At 41.5% G+C, this 17,077-nt stretch overlaps 1 protein-coding gene across 9 annotated transcripts in view; it reads right to left on the bottom strand.

Moving 5' to 3' along the window:
- LOC122415176 (trehalase-like) overlaps positions 1-17,077 on the bottom strand; it is a 42,064-nt gene that overhangs the window by 16,220 nt on the left and 8,767 nt on the right. For 2 of the 9 annotated variants that reach the window (XM_043427118.1, XM_043427125.1), the window contains exon 1: positions 58-241. The exons of the other annotated variants lie outside the window; for them this stretch is intronic. The gene's annotated coding sequence lies outside the window, so the exon portion shown is untranslated. Of the gene's footprint in view, positions 1-57; positions 242-17,077 lie in introns of those variants that run through there. 9 annotated transcript variants of the gene reach the window in all.

The following is a 17,077-nucleotide window of genomic DNA, read 5'->3' as shown; positions in this document are numbered from 1 at the left end:
GTGCAGTTAACAGTGTAAACAAGAAAATGCGATAAATTTGAAGAATAAAAAACGTACGAGTTCGATAATTATGAGCAATTTGGAGCGGCGCCACTGAGCGCGTTAATTGCGTACTCGCGTTCGTCGACGACACAAATCCGAGCGCGCGAGTCTGCGAAGTGAACGAAGAGGCGAAAAAATGTTGGAAAATAATAAAAAATAAACGAATAAAGTTCGGGCTCGTTGACGAGTGCTGTAAACGCACCGATCGTGATCACTGACTCGCGTTTGCTGTTTCACGCTCGCTTTAAATGTGTCTCTTAGAAGCCGCCCGCGGAGTCTCGCTGTGACGTAGTGAACGGCGAGCCCCCAGAGCCGAGAGCTCCCATTGGTCGGCACTCGATCGCGATCGCGATTTGCTCCTTTTCTTATTTCTCTTTCTCCTCCGCGGAGTATCTTAACACGTCCGAATCCGTCTCCCTTCGCCTGTGTGAACGCTCGTCTCTCGCGGTGTGCGGGCTCGTGCGTGGCGACGGTGCGATCGCAGGCCGATGGCTCGCACAGACCCATGAACGACGAGCGAAGTGTGAGCCGCTTGAAAGCTGCCCCTCGCCCCTAACGCGAATCTCTTCCGGAAAGATTAACGTCGTCCCTTTTCCAAAAATTCTGACGCCTTTTTACAAGCCCGCTTTACCGGGAAGCTTTGATTCATTAAATTTCGCTTGATACTATCAACAATTCCAACGATTATGCGCGATAACGAATCTTTATGGTGGCGAACTCTCGAGTTTTATCCTCGAACGACGTCACTCGAACGCGGCGAACAATGCCGATGACAGCGAATACTCGCTTATGTAAGATCGAATTTTGGAGATTACTCGTGCGATCGGCTTGAAATTCGGTTATTAGATTCGCCGTTATGGCACCATAAACTCGGCTTCGTAGGCGTTTTCCCATTTTTTACAATCCCGCGAGTTTTCGAGTTTCTGGCTCCGGAACGATCAGCCGAAGCCTCGCTCGATCTTTTGGAAAAAAACAATACAAATTGAGTCGAAAGTGTTTGTCGTCGAGACACAAAAACGAAAGGGATCGAAAATGAGCTCCAGGCGAGTGCTGCTTCGATAGACGATTGCCGTCATTACAGCACACGCAGTGGCCTGCGCAGATGGCGAACGGCCTTGAAGCGACGTGACAACGATTTATGCTGGCCAGTGTCAACACCGACGAAACTGCTCCTTCCCAGCTCGACCGTATCTCAGGCAACGACCCTTCGTCCGGATCGAGCTTCGAGAAGTTCACCAAACTTTGTCCCTCGAATTTTCATTGGTCAATTATTGTTCAACTATTTTTAGATCCTTGCCACGCTCTCATCGTTCCGACGACGAAATCATTCGGGGCGAATTATTATTTTGATCGAGGGCAACGAGACGTTTTATCGAACGATTGTTCCATCGAGGCATCTTTTTGCAGTACACGCACTCAGATTCCTCAAAACTGTGAATTTTTAAAGATTTTTATCGCTCTCGAGACTCCCACTTTATTACGCGAAGTTTTCTTTCATCGTTCATTAAATTCGTTATTTTCGTGATAATTACCGATCGACTTTCTTCAGGTCGCTCAGAAGCATGACGAGGGTTTTTGCGCTCGAGCTCCAGGCCGCTTTATTCGCTCAAAAAGTCTTTCGCAATAGCCGCGCGGTCGCGTGGCTCGCGAAGTAGTCCACCGCGGAGCCACGGTTCACTGGCATCCGAGGAAAACTCGAATCGCTTCAAGATCACGACGTCAAAGTGTGTGCGGACAGGATCATTGCTTGGCCGCTGATTTATCCCGACCGCGATTAAATCCAACTGGAAACTCATCGACTTTCGATTTTTCTCCCTTCGAGTATAAAAATTGCTCAAATTCTTCTACTTCCGGCGGCATTGACGCACCGGCAATATCACCTCGTTTCGGGACATTGTTACGTCACCCAAAAACTAGGCAACTCTGTTATTATAGAAAAGACAACAAAACTCGAGCCTGGTACTCGTAATTGAGTTTTAATGACGACGATTCTTCTCGTCTTAGGGTCTTCCTGTCAAGACCATTCGCCACGTTCCGGCACACCGAGTCAAACGAGGCACTGTTAAACTCGAATTTCGAACGTCTTGGGCGTGAATGAAAGCTACAAGAATTCCCAGCTCCTTTTCGCTCATCAAAATAGACGTGAAAAACTGGAGAATCTTGAAATTCAAGCTTTTTTCGGGTCCAAATTGAAAATTTTCGATGAGGTGTCACCATAACTATATTTTTGTATGAAAATAAAATCGAAAAAGAGCTGCAACATTTCGAGGAATCGTGGATTTCGATTGCAACAAAAAAATCGTACGACGGTTGAAGCTCGTTGGAGTCGACGAAATGAACGAAAAAAACATTTGAAATTCTCCGATTTTATATTTCACGAAACATTTGTTGCAGATTGAAAAGCTACAAATTTAGAAAGGAAACAAAATGAAGAAACTAAAAATTGTTTTTTCGTGTTTTCGTTAGATTCGAACATTGCAAACTCCAGCGTCATAAAATCGTCTCAAGTTCGATTGATTTCAGTAAAAACATTAAGGTAGTTTATCCACGAAACGATTTTCTCAAGAAAGTCTTGAAATTTACACAGAATTTAAACGGTCAGTCGACTGATACGCAGATCAAATTTTAAAGGCTTCGTCTTATTGGTTGTTGAGATAAACGTGCTTAAATGCGAAGAAAAATACACGCAGGGACTGCGTAAAAAATTGTCTATCTTTTCATACAACGAATGAACGCTTTTTACGAAATTTATGAAAAACGTACACAATAACAATGAAGTATATAACGAAGGTTTGGCAAAAAATACGAGACGATTGTCTTACCAGTAATAATGATATAGTGCCTTAAAGATTGAACGAAATTTTGGCAATGAGCACTCGTGTAACCTCACATTTGCTTACTCCGGCATTTTGTTTCTTTCTCGGTTTCGCCCATTCCTGTCGTACAGCCTTCTGTCTTTGTATGAATGCTTTTTTTTTATCCATTTCCCTTTGCGCTCTCTAATTCGATTTTTTGCATAAAAAATTACGGTATTTTAGCCAGGGACGAATGAAATTTTGGGTTCGGTCAGTGGCTGGATCCCCGATTAATTAAACGGCTTGTAATTTCACTCGCCAAAAGATGAGTTGAAAAAATTTACTTACAATTTCGAATTAATAACGCACTGGCATTAATTTAGAGTGATTACATCTTTAATTAGGGAGTTAAAATCGATCGAATTTAGACACCCATAAAATACGATCCTTCGGCATATGACCTTAAGAACGAATAATGGAAGAAAATCGTCGATCGGCGAACGATTCGTTCCCTAATAAACTCGAACGATCGTCACCGAAGCTGCTTCGCTTCTGCAGTTATTTAGAAAAATGAACGAGTCACTACGAGCCCATTTGTCACAGCATTAATTTTCGTTTATTCGTATACTGAGTCTTATCATGATTGCGACGTCCGCGTTCTTTTCGCCTTATTCCCGGGGAATTCCCGAATAAAAATAATGCTTTTGTCCAGGTGAAATAACGAACGAGGCCAAAGTGGATCGAGGTGGAGAAAGATTCACCAGTTTTACCTTTACCAGGGCGAAGGGGGGCTCCCCCTTCCCCTCGCTGTATTTCCTAAGCATTCAATGCTATCCGGGTCAGGGTTTGAGGTGTTGCGATACCATTCCAAGAGGAACTTGATCTCGATGAATTCTTTCTTTCTTTTTTTTTTTTTTCATTTTCAAGGTGAATGCTAACAAAAAATCTCGATTATAACCGAATAAAAATTGACGATGCGTCCGTTCCAGGAACGATTCTGATGGCTCGTCCGCGTGTTCCCATTTATCAATCACGTCAATCCTACCGCTCGACTCGTCACATTGAAAAACAAGGCAAAAAACTATCTAACGATACGCGAAGAATAAATCAAACACAAAAACAACGTTAATACTCCGCTGAAAATCCTGTTGAAGCATCCACTCGCGATGGAATCGATTTCGAGAAACTTCGTTGAAGAACTTGCCGAAGCGATATTGTTTCTGCTCGATGCCACCGCCCCAGCAAGTAAAAAACGTCGCAGCAGCTTTTGGCTCAAGTTCAAGTCGGAAGTTCAGAGTATTCGCAAGCCCGAGAACCTTGCACACCGTCGATTGGATCTCGATTATTTCGGGTTGAATTCAATCTCGAACTAAAGTTTAGCCAAAAAAACGTTTTTGCAATATTTCTCACCTCAAAGACCCTGCGAACGTCGCTATCGATCGACGACGATTGGCTTCGCACGAGTAATCGTTCGACTGAAATCAATGAAATTTCATCGAACCCCGAAGCGCAGCGGTTCGGAAAACGTAAAAGCTGCGAGGCTGCCTCGCGAAGAAGCGCTCTTAACAGCTCGCAATTGACAGGTGCTGTTTTGCCAGTTTCCCCTCGCCTCGCCTCGCCTCCTCTCAAACAAACATTTAAGGATCGAGTTAAACGAGCGATAGTGCGAGCGCAAGTGCAAGCGGGTCGTCATTAGCCGTCGTTATAATTATCGAAAGACCTCGTTTTTTCGACAAAAGAGTTTCATTTTTCAGACGGATAGACAAACGGGCTTGGTGCCTGGCGCGTTTGTTATGCTGATTTCTTCCAGAGGCAGACAAAAAATGGCGACGAATATTAGGTAAAGAATCGAAAGGAATTGTGACAGTCGCGAAAAAAATGGCGCCTTTGAATTTGCAGTTTGAGACAAGAAAAACTGTGACGAGATTTTCCTCGGGAGTGCGAAAAGTGCACGCGAATCATCGCGGTGGATCGTGACTCGAAACTCCAACGAATTATCCCCTCGCTCCGCGTAGAAGCGAACTGGAGAGGGAATTCACGTAGCAAAAATGGAATTTTTATATTCGATGTTTGGGTCCTGAGTTATTCGATTCATGAGTCTCAGTTGATGATTCGACAAGGGCAAAACAATCTTGAAACCCGTTTTTTCCCAATTGAAACAGCACCGCGCCGTTGGAATCACGAACGTACGTCAGCCAGTTATCGTACACGGGACATTCCGAATGAAATCGACGAAATTTCGACTCTTTTCCCAGTACGAAATATTTTCCACCAAAGACTCGAGCTATCCTCATTTTTTCATGTTTTTCATCAAAAATCCTTGTGCCAGCATCGGCCCGAGCGATCCCCGCGATCCCGAGCCCGAAACCCGCGATTTTTGAACGACGAATAAAAAAAGATGGAAATTGGAACCCTCGAAATTGTAAAATTCGAGAATTTGCGTTGGTGAGACGACGGGAATGGAAAAATCACGGCGACGCTGATTCCCCCCTGGCAATGGGATTCCTCGCTCGGCCTGGAGCGCTCCGTACATCGAGCGAGAGATTTCGAGGGGTCTATAAATTCTGTACTTGGTGATTTGTCATCGCCCCTGAGCGCTGGGACCTACAAGTGTCCGAATACGAGTAACGAATGGACTCCTCGAAATAGAGAACAGCGGTGAACGATGTTTTAACGAAAGCCTCATTGAAAACCGCAGAAAAGCAATATTTTACAATCCTCGTGGTACAAAGTGATTGCGCTCTCGCGCGCTCTTATCGTAAATCTTGAGAGTCATCTAGCCAGCGAGAGAGATAAAAAGCGCCACACCGCGTCGGGATTATCCGAGAAAAGTGAACGCACAGGTACGTACGAACTACTCGGCAAACAGAGCTTTAATTACGCGATACATTTGCCCTTATCTCCCGCTAACTTTATTTGGATACACGCACACACGAGCATCAGTTAATAAACGTGCTCGCGATAACTCCTCAATTTGATGTTCTCAATTGCAAGGGTTTTCTGTTTTCTGTGCTCGAGGTCCGAATTTTTCATCAGGAATTCGATGGAATTTAGGGCTGAAACTTGGCTCCGATTTCGAGGTTCTTTGTCGAGTTATTGGACAAAAAATTCAGCGGATTTTCAACGATTTTTTCGCTTTTTTCCTCTCAAACAAAAACCCGAAAATCCGATGAGAATTTCGGGCTCTGATTTCGTCGAAAGTTCCGAACGATTGAATTCGGATTTCCAACGAGCTTTTAATGGGAGAGACTCCGATCGATTTATTCTGTTATTCCGGAGCGACGAATCCGAAGTTGAAACGTGTTTTAAAAACGACGAGCGTCTAGCCAGAACGATTCTGTTTTCGTGAGCGGCATTGATAAATGTGTAAACAAAAAAGAAGCTTCGAAAACAATGGAACGAGCGATTAGTGCGGCGGAGACGCGTATGTAAATACAGGAAGTCTCAAATAACACTAATTCTTAAGGCTCATGATTAGAGCAAATGAAAAGCTGTTGATCCCCACGAAGTGGGGGCGCACGCGACAAGCGAAACCATTTTCACAGAAGGAACCAAACGTTGTAATCGTTTGAAGAGGCGATCATATTTATCACTGATAACGCGACCGTAAAATAAAAAATCTGTAGTCGATGGTCCTGCTATTATTTCCAAGGTTCGGTGATGCGAGTCGTAAAAAAGTACAAACAACGAGGCGCAGGGTCGGCTGGGATGTGGGAACGAAAGGAAGTGTCAGGAAACGAGTTGTTTTCGTGGCGTCGGATCGACAAATATTTTCAACGCTGCCGCGATTGATAAGGCAGGAAGCAACGAACCGAATTGCCTTTTATCGTCTCTGCTGTCGCGCGTAATTCCGAAAATAAAAATCATCGGGATTTCCGTCGTTTACTTTCGTCCCGGGGGCTTCTTCGATCTTCGCATTTTTCTTTATCAGGAAAACAATTTGTTTGGCTTTCCAATATATAATTCTCGACGGATTATTCGAAGCGACAAGGCGAACTTCCGAGCGGAGGCAAAACCTCTTGAACCTCTTGAATCGCATCTGCAAAAGCTCCTGCGTATGTTGTGTTAATTGAAGGTTAAGACGCTCGCGAGTGATTATGGTGTCGCGGGGGAGAGAGAAGCACGAACGAGGTGTCGCAGCAGATTTCTATACTCGGACCGGGCATCCTCCTCGTCTTCAAATCACAATCATCCTATTTGCTATTTTTAGCCGGAAATAGGTCGTCGTCGGAGGGTTTGGCCGTAACAACCTGTCACGAAGAAATGCCCTTATGACCGGAGCGTTGTAACGTGACTGATGAAAAGTGCCGGAGGATTCCACGTGTCGCCGATCGCCTCGTGACCGTCCAACGTCGCGGATCGCTCGGAGAGCGGATCCATTTTCTTCTGAGATTCGCTCGACCGATGGTTCCATTTCCCGGACGAGATCACTCCGGTGAAAACGGTGAAAAGAGGCGAATTTTATCGCTGAGAACATCGCGACTTTGGAGAATTGAAAAGGATTTTGCAAACTGGGAAAATGGCGTGTTGGAATTCGGAGGGGAAAAAATAGCAAGAATTACCGTGCCGTCATAGTGCTGCAGTTCCACATCGCCCATTTTGGAGGTTTTTATACCAAAAACACTGTTATTTCGAGGTCAATTCCGAATAAAAACCTTGAAATTGCGTATTTTTCTCTGGCCAAGGTTTAAACTGTGCTATTTTTTCCTACGTAATTCACCGAGGAAACATTGAAAAATTTTACTTGACTCGATGACAAACTGCAAAGTAGAATAATTAAGGAGAGTGGATCGCGACGATACAACGTTGCCATGCTATGCCATGTTGAAAACATAAAGAATTTCAAAATAATAAGAATTTAGTAAAATTTGGCAAATGTATTCTTTAAAAATATGTTATATAAGTCAATACAATTTTTTTTAGATTTCTCTACCACATAGCTCTCGAGTAATTGAACACTAAAGTTCACGTGTATACATCTCGTGCATGAGAAGTTCGATTTAACGCTCAATTATGCGATAACCACGTGGTAAAACAAATTTTAAAAAAATTGTATTTGTAAACTTGATGCCAAAGAATGTTGTTCTCACGAAATTCGATCAAATTCTGATTATTTTGATTTCGTGATGCACCCTCCTTAAAGCCGTTTTCCTACGGTTAGTACTATTCTCACAGTCGAAATTAACAGTTGAACATAGCGAAATTTGAGGAGCTCGAACGCAAGCATCGCCGATCCGCCAAAGCGTTTGGAAATTCACTGTTGCAAATAGCAGAATTTCATTCGCGTGGTACGCACGTTTACCGGTAAATTTTTTTTGCCATCGCACATAAATTTTCATCGAGTTTTCGCTTAACAAAAAATGACTGTGCATGTTCGTAAGAATTAATAAATATTTCGATACAGAAGCCTGCTCCCGAGGCACCATAGTAGTTTTGACTGGAATTTTCTCTCCGTGAAGCTCTAAAAGCGTTTCCGGATGAGAAAAAACTTGTTTGAGAAAGAACGCGGCAAAAAAGCAGCATAAATTTTCGCCTCTATTACAATTTGAATGTCCCACTCGCGCGCGGCTATAAATCGATGCTCGATAAGTCGCGAGTTATCTGTAATCTGGAATGAATAATCGATGATTGATTAAACCGAGTGTCATCGATGGGATCGTACGAGTCGTCATTAGCAAGTTCTGAGCTCCGAAATCGCGCGCGGTCCCTGCAGTTTTCGATCGAATACAAAAAACCACGGTCGCAGGCGAGCCCAAAAATGTCGCGTCTTCGTGCCCGAACCGCGTCCCCGCGTACCAACAAACGCGACTCCAAAGTCAATAATCATATTCGAATCGATGATAAAATGCAGTTAAATGCACGATTCCCCGATTGACAGAGCGATGAAAAATGGGACGAGAAAAAATGCGAGGAATCCGCCTTATTAACGCACACGAAAGCGAGTCCGCGCGCACTCGCGCACACCGACGAACGTACGCTCGTTTGCACGAGTACGAAATGCAATTCTTATGCAACTCTTACGTGTGAGACATACGGGCGTGTGTAATTATAACGCGGAGACCGACTCTAACTCTCGTTAACTCGCGAGATTCTCTTGCCTCTCATTAAAATATAAATAAATAAGTGAATAAAAATGTCAGAGTTTGAAACGCGCATGCATATGCGGTTGGCTAACAAATCGGTAAAAGGATCCGGTACAGCGAATCCTGCAGAATTCCTAACTACCGATTCAAAGAAGCCCCTCGCTTCTCTCGAACGATCCGCCACTCGGCGCGCAACGAGATACTTCAATTATACAATCGCCGATGCACGCGTGGAAAAATACTTTTAACAAAGAATCCGAGAGCCAAGAGATTAAAAATCTTTACATTTTCATCCGTACGACAATCGATTCTGAAATTTCGTCATCGTTTTTTGTGTCGCTTGTCGCCTGCGCGGCTGATTTTCCTGTGGAAAGCGTGACGCTGAAGATCGCACGTTCGAGTCCGAGGAAGTGATCGAAAAAAGCCTCCAATTATTCCAGTAATTGTACAATTTCGTTCCCTGTCGAATTAGCTATTCGCAGTTTTTCAAGCTGCACCGGTGAAATGAAAAAATGAGTGAATTACAAATGGTTTTTTCGCTCGTTTCGTTGGACGCTGCAAACTTCAACGTCGTTGGAAAGCTTCGGTTTATTGAATTGCGATTGAAAGCTCGAAATTCTCGCAGTCGAATTTTTCGATTTTTCATCAAAGAAACGAGGAATCCAGCGCTACGCTCATTCGGCTTTTCCCGGTCTGACAGTTTCGCCCGATCACTCTCCAAGGTCGAGAGCGACTCGTTCCCCAAAATTAAACTACTTTTTGTAACGAGCCGCGGAGCAGAAACGCAACGCGGTTATTTGATATGAGATAAACAGAGGCAAATACGGAGCAAGCGAATTTGATACTTGCACGACACATTTGTGGAAGGCACGGAGATAATGTGTCAAGGTCAATGCCGATGCTAAGGAGTACACGTAAGACTCGAATGCAGCCAACGTGTTTTATTTACTCACGCGGAGGATGAGCCTTCGGCGAGAGAGTTTGACGGGCTTTTCATGGACGTGGGCTTTTCGGCGCAAGAATAACGACTCTGGGGAAAGTTAAATAAACGACGAGCGAATAATGCGAAACGAAACCTCAAAACTCTGGGACTGCGCTGACAAATGAAATTTCATGATTCGAGAAAGCCCCAACCAAATTTCTTGGTCCAACAACCTTTTTTTCGTTCAACCACGTTTTTCTGCTGCTGCGGAAAATGTCCAATGTAACCTTCGAATTCCGGGCTCGAATGAACCAAATTTTTGCCGGAATACGGTCGCGGTCGGAGCAGATGACAAGCAGAAGGAAACATTTTTTCATCTACAAATATTTGGAAAAGGATCGCGCGATTGGGGAGTAGAAAAATTGATATTCTAGAAAAGTTTGATTGTTTCATCACCGTGCTGAATCGACGATCGCGTGCCATCGCATTGAGAGAATCCGCACGGTCTGTTCATTCATCAAATTACGTCGATCGCAGCTTCCGATTGAGCTCTTTTTATTGTATAACTTTCTCCCTTGCATCATAGCTCGAACAAAATTCAATTGAAGACTCTGCCATTGAAAAGCCAGCGAGCCCTCGGGAACGAAGGCCCAGTCGCTGGTTTTTAAGGCCTTATGCGGAGCAGGCAAAAAAACGTGATTTTCTTGATTTTTTTTTCGACAAGAAAATAAATGTTTATTAGAAAACTGCGAACGATGTTCATTAGTACACATGTTCATGTACTTGTACGATTTTTTTGATCGAAAAATTTCTCAAAATGGCGCAACTCCAGCTGTATTCCGGTAGCACCTTTTTTTTGAGCATCGCAGTTGCGGCGGACATGATAACTAAAAAATTTGAAGAAAAATCCCGACGGTTTTAACAAAAAATTCATTTTTTGCTAAATTTTTGGGTTTTCGTTACAATTTTTTTTTTTTTCAAACAAAATACGAAACCCTTCGTCCAGGCCCCAGTTATTGTTGTAATAAAAAGTGGTATGAATTTCGTATGGATCGGATTAACAGTTTTTTGGTAATCGTCTCCACCGCAAAGGTATTTTTCGAAAAAGAAGATTTTGAGATAATCGCGTTTGAAGATTCGAGCTTTAGAGGACCGCTACGACGAATCTAACGCTCCGATCTTTATGAAATTTGGTGAGAATATTCTTCAGACGTTGTACTTCAAGAAAATCGGATAAAAAAATTTTCGATTTTTCCACCCATCACAAGTGTACAGCCTTATTAATAACTACGGCGATCGTCAGAAAGTTTTTCTTCGCGTAACAACGCAGTCGGCAAGTTACTCGCTTCAGAGTTGCACGTTAATCGCGACGATAATCAACCGTGAATACAATCGCCGGGCTCAGACGCGTTACCAACTCGAAGTACGAGCCTCGTGACTCTTTTTTTGCTATCGGCAAAGAAGGTTTCGTTCGATGTTTCGATTTCCATCGATCGTCTTAACCAACCGAGGAGAAAATATTGTTTTGTCGATTTTCGTCGAATTCGTTTGCTTGGCGCCCTCTTGTTGTCGACAACAAAACCATCGAAATACTAAAACTCGTTTCTCGAGAATTTTTGCTAATTGTTTTTGGGAATTCGGACACTCGCGGAGCCGATGGAACTTTCCAATGATCTATTCAGTGGAAACAGAGCGAATAAGATTCGACGTACGGAATCTCGTCGATTCCGAAAGAAATTGGGACAGTTATTGACGACAACGTGACTTGAAATATGCGAATGTTCACCTCGGAGCATCGCACCGCCAATTGCTGGTCCCTCGAACTCTTTTGGCACTGAGAATAATCTCAGTCTTGGATCCAATCCAAAAAGGAAACTTTTGTTGCATCAATTGACAGCATTTTACAACGGACGTCAGAATTTTGTCGACTTTGTATCGAGCATTTCACGTCAGGCTCGATGTGCTCACAAGAATGTTTCAATGTTTTTTCATTTTAAAAATGTTTTCATCAAAATTTCAATTTAATAAATGAACAGAACTTTTTCGTTTTGAACTTTAAGCTCGCTAGAGCATGGGATGAGAGAGTTTGTACCTGAAAACAAAAGTTTCATAGAAATTTTTAGCTCCCCTTTCCCCGAGCCTTTTTCTCAAAGCGCAATTTTCCAAAAAGGCACTCCTGCGATTCTCATTCTTGTAATTTGAATGTTTGTCAATACCTTAAAAATAATGTATCAAAGTGAAATGCCTACGGAATTTTCGATAAATTCGTCCCAGCATTTTTTATCAACAAAATATCAGCCCTTTTTCTGTATAAAATTGTGAACCTCTCCGTTCAAACACTCGCCATTTATACAAAATTGAATATTTTCAAAAATTCTCTACGTTCATCAGGCTCTGGTGTCGCCATCGTGAAGCATTTTCCAACCATAATTTTTCATCGTCCAATCAAACATTAGTCTATAATCCCTTCAAGTATAACGATTTAATTACTTTTTTTTTCCACCTGGAAAAAAATGATCGAAAAGGGTATTTTTTGGTGCAGTTTTATCCCAGAATTGCTCGACTGCACGATTTCTTTTCATCAACTTCAACGACCCAGCATCGGTGTAGATTGAAAAACTACGAATTGCAAATTCGGCAGGGAACGAAATTGGAGAATTCCACATAATAATATTTATTTGTTTAAGATCGTAGACCTATTACAAATTATCTGTTTTACAGGCTACGTTTTACAGATATAATTTTATGATTTATCTTACTGACTAAGTATAAAAGCTCGATTTTTGCAGCTTAAAGTTATGAAGGCGTATATATTTTTTATGAACTCTGTGGGAAGTATCTCTAAACCTGCAGGGTAATCGAAGTAAATATTAGTTAAATATTTATCCCGTTGTGGTTTATGTAATTTACATTCATTTAGAATATGTCTTACAGATTCATTAGCCTTTTCATCACAGAGTAAACAAATATCTTCTCCAGAAAAACTATATCTAAAATTTTTAAATTTGAACGAAAAGAAATGTTTGCCTGCTAGCCTGCATTGAGCCATGACTCTCTTGTGGGCTAAAGGAATGTGTTGTAGCAAATAATTTTCACATGCTAGTACATTGAGTTGTTTGATTTTTTTATAATCCAAACTATAGGATGATAGCATAACTTTTACAGCGTCGGCACGAAATCTTACGCTACTCATTACTTCCATTGCAATGGGGATAGCCTTCTTAAGAGTGTCTGGCTTCATATCGTTAAGAATATGATCTAAATGGAATTCTTCTAACATCGATTTCAAGGTGGTGAACCAATTGTATCTTTTGACGTTTTCTTCTGATAGATCTAATGCTATTAGTTTATCTAGGCTGATTCTCGGATAACGGTTTGCGGGCATTTTGAGGATTCTTACAAGATAACCAAGTGCTCTTTTAATAATGAGTAATTCTAATGGGTATCTACCTGTTTCAATTCTGACCATGTACTTCGGAGTGGTAGGAGATATTGCGAGAAGGGACTTAAAGAAGCGTTGTTGTATTATTTCAATGTGATTGGTGTAATTTAGCCCCCAAATCCCTGCACCATAGAGTAATGTTGATTCGACAACTGCTTTGAATATTTTAATATTCGCTTCCCAACTATTCATGCGCGTGGCTATCATTGGAGACCAAACACTGCCGATTGCAAGTTGTGCTCTTGAAACGAAGTGCGATGCAGCCATATTGAAGAGTCCTGAGCGAGAGAAAGGGACACCCAGATAGACATACGATTTGACAATTTCTAATTGTTCATTTTTGTACCTGAAGGGCCGTGATTTTCGAATTCTTCCTGCTTTTTGGCATATCATGATTTTCGTTTTCGAGGTATTAACCACTAATTCGTTATCGTCACAGTATGCTTCGAGTATGTTTAATTTGTTTTGTAAGCCTATCGCGTCCTCCGCGGTTATAATGAGGTCATCTGCAAATAATAATAGTTCCATATTCTGTTTAGTTTTTCTACATCCTTTCTCTATGAAGAAATCCTCTATATCCGCTAGTAATAGTGAGAATAGGATCGGGCTGGCCGGGTCCCCCTGTAGCACCCCTTGTGTGGTTTCTATTTCTCTAGTTCTGTTACATCCATTAATTCTTACCTGAAATCGAGCACTTTCATAATAGTTTTGTAATACTGTCACCATTTGTGTTGAGACACCTAATTTTAGTAATTTTTTCCACAACACTGTATGCGTTACTGAGTCGAAGGCTCTCTTGAAATCTATAAAAGCTAACCATATTTTCCCTCTTGGTTTGCTCACTGCTGTACTTATTTTTGTGTTCAAAGTAAATAAATTATCCTCGCAGGAACGTTTTTCTCTGAATCCTGTTTGTGCTTCAGGGATTATATTATTCTGTTCTGCCCATTGGTTTAGTCTGTTAGCCAAGATTGTTGTGAATATTTTTGCAAGCGTGTTTGCAAGTGTTATGCCTCTGTAATTCATTGGATCATGGATATCGCCTTTTTTGTAAAACATTATAACCTCTGAGTTACCCCAATCCCTCGGTATTACTCCCGTAGAAAGCGTTCTATTAAATAAGTGTATAATATAATCTCTCCATTTGGGCGGCATAGCCTTGTAAAAGAAACTCGGAATTCCATTCGGCCCTGGTGCTTTATTCGCTTTTAACTTTTTAATATTTACCAACAATTCGTCTGTTGTGATTGGATTATCTAGTACTGCATTCCTGGCTCTCCGTGGAATTTCCAGATTTTCTTCTCGGTTCGGCAGTATTGACCGATAGAAAGTTTCCCACTCCTCACATGATATTGGACACTTGTTTATTTTCCTTTTTCGAAATCTATTAACGACACCCCAGAAATTCTTTGCATTTTTTACATTTGAGACTGCTTTTGTGACCGATTCAAAGTATTGTTTTTTAGTTATTTTTACAAGTTTGATATATGTTTTCCGTTGTTCTTTAAATTGTATTTCACTACCTATCGTTTTATTCTTTATCCAGACTTTATAGAGCTTTCTAATTTCCTTTTTTGTTTCTCTACATTTTTTGTTAAACCATGGCTTATCTTTTCTTCTTATTAGAGCTGCCTTTGTCATTTTCCTGACCATTTCTAGTTCAATGGCACTGCTACGGATCGCGGTTGTAATGTGACGGCTTACTTCATCCGGGTTCTCGCTATATACTATTAATTTCTTATTCATGTTCTCCCAGAAATCTTCATGTTTTTCAGGTTCCCATTTTAGAATTGGGTTAATCATGTTTATACTATTTTGTTCATTCGGTGTGTTGGGTGTTGACACGTCTAGCCATACCTTAATTGGGAGGTGGTCAGAATTGCCTATATTCAATACTGCGAAGTCATTAATCCACTCTATGCAAGCCACATTAATCCAAACCATGTCTAACACACTACTACCTCTCCCAATAAATGTAATATTCCCGTTTGGGTCTGCTTGCGTTCGTCCGTTAAGTGTAAAAAGTCCCAGTCCAACGAGGTTATCTACGAGAATCGAGCCATTATGATTATTATACTTATCACATGACTTCCTTTTGTGTGATATTTTAGACGAATATACTATGTTTTCATCTATTTGATTGTTCAGTCCGATACGACCATTAAAGTCACCACCGAGAATTATTGGGATGTCGTGAATCTCCATAAGATCTTGAATGTAATTTGTTAACATTGTTAATCTTTCATTATAATGATGTTCTCTTATATATACCGTAATTACTATTACCTCAAGTGCATTAATAGTACATTTTATCGCTATCCATATGTTACTTATATTTAGTACTGTGTAACTTGAGACTAATTTTTGGTTAAGTAAGATACATAACCCCCCACTGGCTCTACCTGCTGAATAGTCTTTAGATGCCGGACTAGTTATAATGTCATGCACATTGAAAAAAGAATTCGACATGGCGATTGAATCATCCAGTCTCCATGTTTCAGTCAACCCTATAATTGCGCAATATTCAACATCTTTTTCAAATTCGTCTACTGTTAGTTCGAAAAGATTTTTTAACCCGTGCACATTCCAAAACATGATACTCTGTTTCATAGAAGCTTCTCTTGTTTGTGTTAACCTCAAGTTCTCATTTTTATTATGATTATTACCCTCTCTCACTGCCGGATTGGTGTCGGTTAGTTGATGTTCTTTGTCGTCTTGCGTCAGGTTGTGCTGTTGTGCCATCTCATTACCGTCAGTTGTTGTTTCCACGCTCATTCTTTCATTGCAGACGTCGATTCTGTTATGGGTTTCCCTCCGCCAGATGTCAGTGTCGTAAATTCCTTCGTTCCCTTTATCCGTGTCATTAGGAACGCTGTTGTTCGTTTGTTGTTCGGTTACGGGTAGATGGCGCATTGCGCGATGATGGTGATTTTGGGTGCTGTGCGTCTTCCACAAGACCGTCATACTTCCATATATAATTTTTGCCATCAATTTGAAGTTTTTTGTAACCGATTTTGATTTGTCGCCCATTACTTTCCTCCGTTCGAGCAATAGCTATAATATTGTTCTGAATTTGGCGTTCTCGCGGCGTACGGTCATGTGTGATGTAATATGGCGAGTCTTTCAAGCGATTCCTGTTGTCCATAACCCTCTTTTTATCATTTGCTTCTTCCAGTTTAGCTAAAGTAATCCCGGAGTTCCCGTCTTTTCCTCTTTTCCCAATAGGGTATGCCTCCCTGATTTTTACTCTCACCTGTAGTATTCTTTCAAGAAACTCCTCTACGCTACCTTTGGTATCGTAGGGCTCGAGCTTGAGTCCATGAATGACGATGTTCATTTTTCGATCTCCCCTGTCTCTTGCTTCTTCTTTTTCCTCGAGGTAGTGAATTTTTTCTTGTAGAACATTTTTTTCCTCCTCCCATTGTTGATGGTGTTTTGTAAGATCGTCTTCGATTCTATTGATGCGATCCCATGCTTCTTTCGCCTTTATGCTGTCCTCAGTCAGTTTCGTAACCATGTCTGTCAGATTCTCCAGTTTATCAAGGATTCTGCTTAGATCCTGTGAATTTTGTTGTTCTTCGCTCGAAGTGTTTAACCCTTCTCCTCCACTTTTGGTTTGAGATTGAGTTTTTCTCTTAATTATATCCGTGATTTTCTGGGTGGATTGGTTTTTTTTCCCAAGTCCTTGTTTCGTTTCTAAATTCTTACCCGCCATAATCGTCAGTTTTGTTTCACTTGCAACTCAGATACGCGCGGTCTAACCTCACTTTTTACTATCTTTCTGTTTAGCTTA

This window comes from Venturia canescens, chromosome 8 (genome assembly GCF_019457755.1).
Source record: "Venturia canescens isolate UGA chromosome 8, ASM1945775v1, whole genome shotgun sequence".
Lineage (NCBI taxonomy): Eukaryota > Metazoa > Arthropoda > Insecta > Hymenoptera > Ichneumonidae > Venturia > Venturia canescens.
This window is presented reverse-complemented; position numbering and strand designations above follow the sequence as displayed.